The sequence below is a fragment of the Lissotriton vulgaris genome, chromosome 7 (genome assembly GCF_964263255.1).
Source record: "Lissotriton vulgaris chromosome 7, aLisVul1.2, whole genome shotgun sequence".
NCBI classification, from domain to species: domain Eukaryota; kingdom Metazoa; phylum Chordata; class Amphibia; order Caudata; family Salamandridae; genus Lissotriton; species Lissotriton vulgaris.
In genome coordinates, this window is record NC_141695.1 from 1,455,803,552 (window position 1) to 1,455,810,874 (window position 7,323).

Below are 7,323 nucleotides of genomic sequence, written 5' to 3' on the forward strand. Positions count from 1 at the left end.
CTCATACCCCTCTCACCTCCACTATGCGCCCTACGCCTAAACACGGGTGAGTTATGAGGAGTTTTCCTTCTATCTCTCTGTTCCCACCTCTCTAGATCCCAAGCCTTTCCATCTTCCCGTGGGGTGTGATGGAACAATGCTCCATCCCCCATCCCCACATTTCGTCTTTTCGGCTCGGTTTCTCCAGATACGAGATAGGATCCACCGTTCTGTTCAAAACCACTGTAACTCGCTTGCTGTCTGGTGTCGCTCAATAAACGATAAGGTCCTTCATGGCCCTCCATGCTCCCGCGATCCCGATCCTGATCACCAGAAGTATGGCGAGACGTTTCGCGACTCCCTATATTCTCATGATTTCGCTCGCGTTCACCGGATGCATGGCGAGACCCTTCACGACTCTCCATGTTCCCGTGATTCCAATGTTGCACTGTTTCACTCGGGGTATGGTGAGTGCATCTGAAAGTATTTCGGTACTCCTGCGTCCTTCGTTCCCCCTCACTAAAGGTGACGCGAGGCACTTCGCCACACCCTGCACTCCTGTCATCGCACATTTGCCTATTGCCGCTGATAGTAGGACAATTATTTCCTCTGCTTTCCTGACTCCCTCTCTCCCACTCCGGGCTGCTTTCGCCAGCTCCACAATGAGAGAGGATCCGGTTATCCTGGCCTCTCCACTCTGCTCCTGTTTCTAAACTTTTATTCCGAGCCTCTTCGGCAGTATCCCATTCTTTCAGGTATTCCCTTAATTCCTTATGGGATTTCGGTTTTGGTCCCCTTAAGTCCATTGGCCCTCTTTGACCCCCCTGTTCTACCCAGGGACCTGTTGCAGCATCTAATGGGGTACTCCGACTCATCGGTGCTAGTATCTGTCTCTGAGGATTCATCATGGTATTCCTATCCTCCATCTCTGCCCTTTCCCTGTCCCATCGTGCCTGTTCCTCCTGCTGGACCCCTTCTGGGTTGTAGATTGACACAATAGGGCCTATGGTAACAGGTACTTGTAGAGCATCTGGCATTTGATACGATCTTGCATATTGCGTTTCTGGCACCTTCTGGACCACTAGTCTTCCCACTACTCTCTGTTCGGAACTAGATTGAGGTACTTCCTCATCTTTCTTGGCATCCCACTCTGTTACTGGGATCGATTTATATTCCCCCCATCTAGCTCCATCTTCCTGTTGTAATATGGGACTTGCGGCCCCTCCGCTGTACGGAGGTGGTCTATCTGTTAATAGCCTCTCTATCAGATCCTCTTCTGTCTCGCTTTCCTCATCTTCCTCTAGAGGTTTCTTTTCTCCCGTAACTTCTAGCATCGGGTACAGTTTGTCTGCTTCTATCTTCTGCACCCTCCATTTCTTAGCTTCCTCGTCCCATTTAGCATCCTGTACCGCCTTTACTGATCGTCTCACTCTTTCTTGGCGCCTCTTTACGCTCTTTTCGTGTGCTGCTCTAAACCATGCACTAAGGGCTTCAAATTGTGTTGGCCTCGGTAGAGGTCTTGTTGCAAGCATTACCGCTTTAAGTTCGTTCAACACGTCTAGCTTAAACGTTCCGAATCTCGGAAACGTCAGTTCCTTATTCCCTTCAGTTAGCTTATTCCACTCGGAGATCCATAGTATCGAGTGTAAGCCTACATTTACTGCCATATGATAAGCTGGTGTGCCTTCTGGTGGAGCTTCTTCTCCGGCATATAAGTTTCTTCTATTTCTCCTAAAGATTGCTCTTAAACTCTTAAAACACTTCATTTTCGGTAATCTACGATTATCCTCTTTCTCTTCCTTGTTTACGTCCCGATGACAACCACCAACCAATCCCTACGCGGCTCTCGCTAATCGGCCTATCCCAGCGCGACTCTACGCTGACCGACCAATCTCAGTGCGGCTCTTCGCTGACGTATGACAATTAACCAATCTCAGCGCGGTTCTATGCTGACGTCACTCGTTCCCTCTGCAGCAGTTCTCCTTCTTTCTCAATTCGTCTCACGATTTCGCATGCGTTTTCATTCATACACTGAAAAATGACTACTTCCGTCCAAGCGATCACTTTTCTCTGACTGTACGGCCACAGTCTAACTGTAATTGTCACCTCAATTGGCGAAACGTCTTCCCTCTGACGGTCGGACGATCGCCTCAACTGATAGGTTACTTACACACAGTAAACGTACGACCAGCGTCCGTTACTCATTCACTCACTCTTACGCTCCCCCTATCATCGGTCTGTCGGGCGATCAATGGTACCTCATGACCCCCTTTCAATGGTAGACAAATTACTCTGGGTGTTCGATACACCCGAACCACTTAAGTCCTTCCCTGGAGCTTAAGATTTCATCCGGTTGCGCGCGCTCACAACCTTCCCTCAATTACACTACAGGCATTCAACTCTGCTTGACATTACAACACAGGAACAACATAAAACACCGCAATCTTACTACGCATGACCCTTATACTCACTCTCGACCGACTCTGCTGCTTTTCTCTCGACACACCATCAGCACCGTCTTCGGCTGCGATTCTTCTTCTGGTCATCGATGACTAGGGACCTTGGGGTAAACTAGACCTAACCTAGGTTGTCTTCCTCAAGAAGAAAACCATCCTCTGCTACCAACTGCGGGGAATGAGATTTTGATATCAATTTATGATCAATTTAATAACTTATCTCATTCGAAAATTTTGGATCGCTTTTTATCTGTCATTGAGTAAAAGACAAACCCCGCATAGGTTAGATAAACCCCATAAACTGACGCCACTCTGAAGAACCACTTACAACTGATAAAGTTTGAAAGTTTATATAAATGTCAAATTTAAATGCGAATACAATCCTCTTAGGATAAATCTCAAAAGTATACAAAAGAATACAAAATCAATTCCAAAATCAGCAATTTAAAGCATCGATGTGAAGTGGTTCCTTTGCGTCATCTACAGAAAGAGAAAATTAATCAAGTTAAATCTGTCCCTACTCTATACTACGTGACATCCCTACTTCGCAAGTTCCTAACCTAAAAAGGTGTCAGCAGTTTGACTCCCAAAGAAGTTCAAACTCTCTTAGCCTCTAAAGGTAACTTAAGTTTAAGAAGCAGTACCCTCTCTGCCTACCCATCCGCTCTCTAAGGGTCCTCGGCCTACTGCTCTCTTGCGCTCTGATCTCTCTCAGCGCATCTGCTCAAGTCATCTACTCTTCGCCCTTCGCTCTGAGCTCTCTATGATGGCCTCTGCTCGGAGCTGTTCGCTATCTTATCCCCGGGGTGCTGTCCCTAAAATACACAATCACAGTGTGGGTGGAACGCCCCTTCGACGCCCACCACGGACTTTCCCCGTGAGGTCATCTTCTAGCTTTTTCCTTGCTTCTTCTCTTTCGCCGTCCGTTAAGTTGACCTTCTTCTTTAGATGTCATCTTCGTCTTCTTGCTGTTGACCTCATTCAATATTACAATTGACACTTTCTGAACATAAGTCAATTACCTCAGCAGAACTTTAATCTTTATAGTTATGTATATAACCTTTCTTGGTCCTGTGAACGGACTTCTCAAAAGAACTCTCAAATTCCAAGCGCTTCTTATCACATTTAGGCCATAAACTTCGTCCAGCGTTGTCACCCTAAATCTAGCAAGCGCTAGACTCCTTGGCTCGCACGTTCACAGCAAGGCTATTCACGACTCCTGTGAGCCCACTAAATTACAAACAGCGGAGAACCCTTGGTCAGACAGGTTAAAATCACAAATGACCTAAACCCTTCTAACATTCTTACAAGAAGCTTTCTACACAATATAACCTTTAACACACATTTATATATATAATCGCATTTAGCAAATCCTTTATGTATAAGTGAATATATTGTACATAGAATACAAACTACATAGAGTATAACTTTATATTCTCATTTGTTACATCGCCGTGTATGCTCTCTGCACATTTCTTCATGTTACATTTCACGCCGTTTCTCCATTTAAAGTTACACACGTACATGAATTCTATTTTGCACGTTCTACATTTCGTAAGCATTTCTACACACTTCTACATTCGCCCACTACGTATACGGGCCTTCTAAATCTAATACATGTTCTAAAGTGAATGCAGTTACATTCCCTATATTACGTTGGTTACATCGGTTAACCTTATACTATAAGTGTCAACTTCACATTACGATACACATTTCATTCCTACGTTATACGATGTGCTTATAAATATGGCTCATACATATTTTTTATTCAAATTTGCGCTCTCTCAACGGCAATGTTCTCTATCTCGGTAGCTGCCATACGGTATTGAGAAAGCTACAGGTAGTTCAGAACTCTGCAGTAAGCCTTCTCTGTCAAGTTCCTAGACAGACTTCCATCTTGCCGTTTTTACGTGACCTTCACTGGCTTAGAATTCATCAAAGAATTACATTTAAAACCCTCTGTTACATCTTTAAAATCAAACAAGGTGTGGCTCCAGCGTATCTGCAAGCACTCATCCATCCTTACATTCCTTCTCGTCCCCTGCGCTCTACTGCCCAAGGAGACTTTGTGATTCCCAGATTTAAACTTGCAAGAATGGGAGGCCGTTCCTTTTCTTGTCTTGGCCCCAAAATCTGGAATTCTCTTCCGGTGTCCTTGAAGAATGACCCGTCCTATCTTAGCTTTCGAAGAAATCTTAAAACTTGGCTCTTTTAGTGGCAAATGGTTCTTGATTGCTCTCGTCTAGCAATTTGCGTGCTAGGAGCCGGTAAACCCTTTTTCGGTAGCTGTGCGCATTACAAAACTAATTTAATAATAATAATAATAAATACATTGAAAAGCTGGCGGATGGATGGATGGATGGACAGATCAAAAGGTGAAAGAATTGATTCAGTGAAAGGGCGCATGACAGCCGAGTGAAAGGATGAGTGACTCGATGGATAGAAGATGAATGAGTGGATTGATGATCTATTGATACCTTGATATATGGATGAGTTGATGAATGATACATAGAAAACACTGAGGGATGAATTGTTGAAAGGATGGATGAATGGGTAGGTGGGTGAATGAATGCCTGGATTAATGATGTATAAGTAAGAGGATAGATGGATGAAATCTTGAGAGGGAATTTTTCAAAACAGATTTGGGCTTGCTACCATTACTTGATGCAATTACAGCTATTGGTCAACGAAGGTGAAGTAGCATTTACATTTTGTGGCTATTCTGGTGCCTAGGCAGATCAGTGGCACAAGAGACTCTAGACCTTTGAATGTTACAAAGAAACAAGAGATAGAAATGCTAAAATGACAGCACAAGGTAAAGAAATCAAAGAAAAAATCATAAACAGGGAGGAGAATTTAAGCTAACATTATTAGAAAATCGCATGGTAACTATATAAAAGACTGGTGGAAATGATTGGCGTCTGTGACAGTAAACCACAGATGATCAAGTAATTCTACTGAACCAGCAGAGTAAACTGTGAGGTTCCTGGAATCGATCAAGCACTGATTGACATGAGACAAGCTTTTTAAAGTTCTGTCTTACAAAATTCCCCACTCGGTAGGAGCCAATCGTCGGTCTAATTAACATCGGAATACCCAGATATAGATGTTAATAGCAGTCTGCTATTCTGTGAACGAACCGCAGTCGTGCTTTGTCTTGCTACACGGGCATCATTGGAAATAATGTATATGCTACTTTTGATTACCAATGACATTTAGATGTTGCAAAGCCTGAATAGGGATCAACAAGCTCATGCAGGAACTTCAGCAGTAAACCTCGTGCAATACAAAAAAAAAACTAGCACTGGGCGAAATTTGCGTTACTCTTGGGTAATTTCCTGTGACCCTTCTTAAATAAAATTCCTAAAATGGCGCTATAATGCCATGTTGTGCAACTAACTGCTATTTGGGGCAAAGATTTTGCACGAGCAAATTGGAACAGTGAATTGCAACGTGGGTGGGTACTATTTGCAAAGCTGGTGCTTTTTGCACTATTATTTGAAATATAGCACCAAAACCATTCTTGCATTTCATGCAATTATGTGTAACCTAGATAATTTTTTTTTAAATTTCATGTAGCTAAGCAAAAACAAATTTCACTAATTTCGCCAATCCATAAAGGCCATTTGTTGGTAGCCCAATGTAGATTTGCATACTCACCAACAATACACAGTGCTATCCTACTTTGTTGCTAGGTTTAAGCTATACAAGTACTGTACGTCAATTAATGATAATCAGAACATTACACTTGTATACACAAAGTAAAGCCCTTCTGGCATCTCAACACACCCAAAATGTGGCTCATGGAAATCACTTTGAAATCCTTTGTAAAGACAGGGAAACCTGCATCTGGCAATCCCATATGTGTATGGACTGGACACATGCAAAAAACACAGTTCACTTATTGGTAAGTTTGGGTCTTAGATCATTCCATAAGAGGTATAGATTACAAAAGCTTTGAGATACCCCATTCTCCAGTTTTGCCTCAAACAGAGTGAATTTTCTCTGCCCGCTTTTCGCAAGGGTCTGAAGACATGGCCATATAGAGTCGGCAATCCACTTTTTTTTTGCTATGCTTAACAACTGGAAACCCTTTTTGGGTAGCTGAGCGCATTATAAGAATATAAAATAAATAAATAAATTTTGACCTCAAGATTCGACCAGCCTCCCTGCTCCCCTCACAATCCCCTACAACCCACCGACCTACCCCGACCCACCCTTTAACGCATTCACACTAATCGAAATACACCACACCTTATCAGTGTGCTGAACAATGAGATCAATGTCCAAACACAGCACTGAACTCCATGCGTATTTGATAGATAACCACATAGATGAAGTATTTATACCTGAATCACGGCTCAGAGAAGACCCCCGATCCTACTATTATCTGCTACTTCCACTGCCCACAAAGTCCACCACTGCAATCACTCACATCAGGAAGGTACAGAGCTGGCCATTATCTGTAACGTACATATGACATTAATGGTCTGCATCTTTCTCTTTTTATTGACGCCAACCGACTTCATTTGTCTATGATCACCTCCTCTAAATCCTTAATAAAGTCTTTATTAGTTTACCGGCCCCACACCCTTAATAATAGCTTTTCATAAGGTTTTCTGGAACTAAATACTCCTCTCTTTATTTTTGTACCGTTAGGATATTGTTGTCTTTAAACTGCTTACCCTCCAATAGAGATGCTACTACATTGATTGACGGACTTTCTAGCTTCAGGATAGCTCAATGTGTTCAGGGCCCGACACTTGTAGAGGGTCTTACCTTTGACCTGCTATGCACCTCACCCAACCTTTATTTGGATCGTCCTTCTGCCTCCCTGCAAATATTACTCAGCCATTTCCTTCTCTTTCTCCACTATGCAGGCTCACAC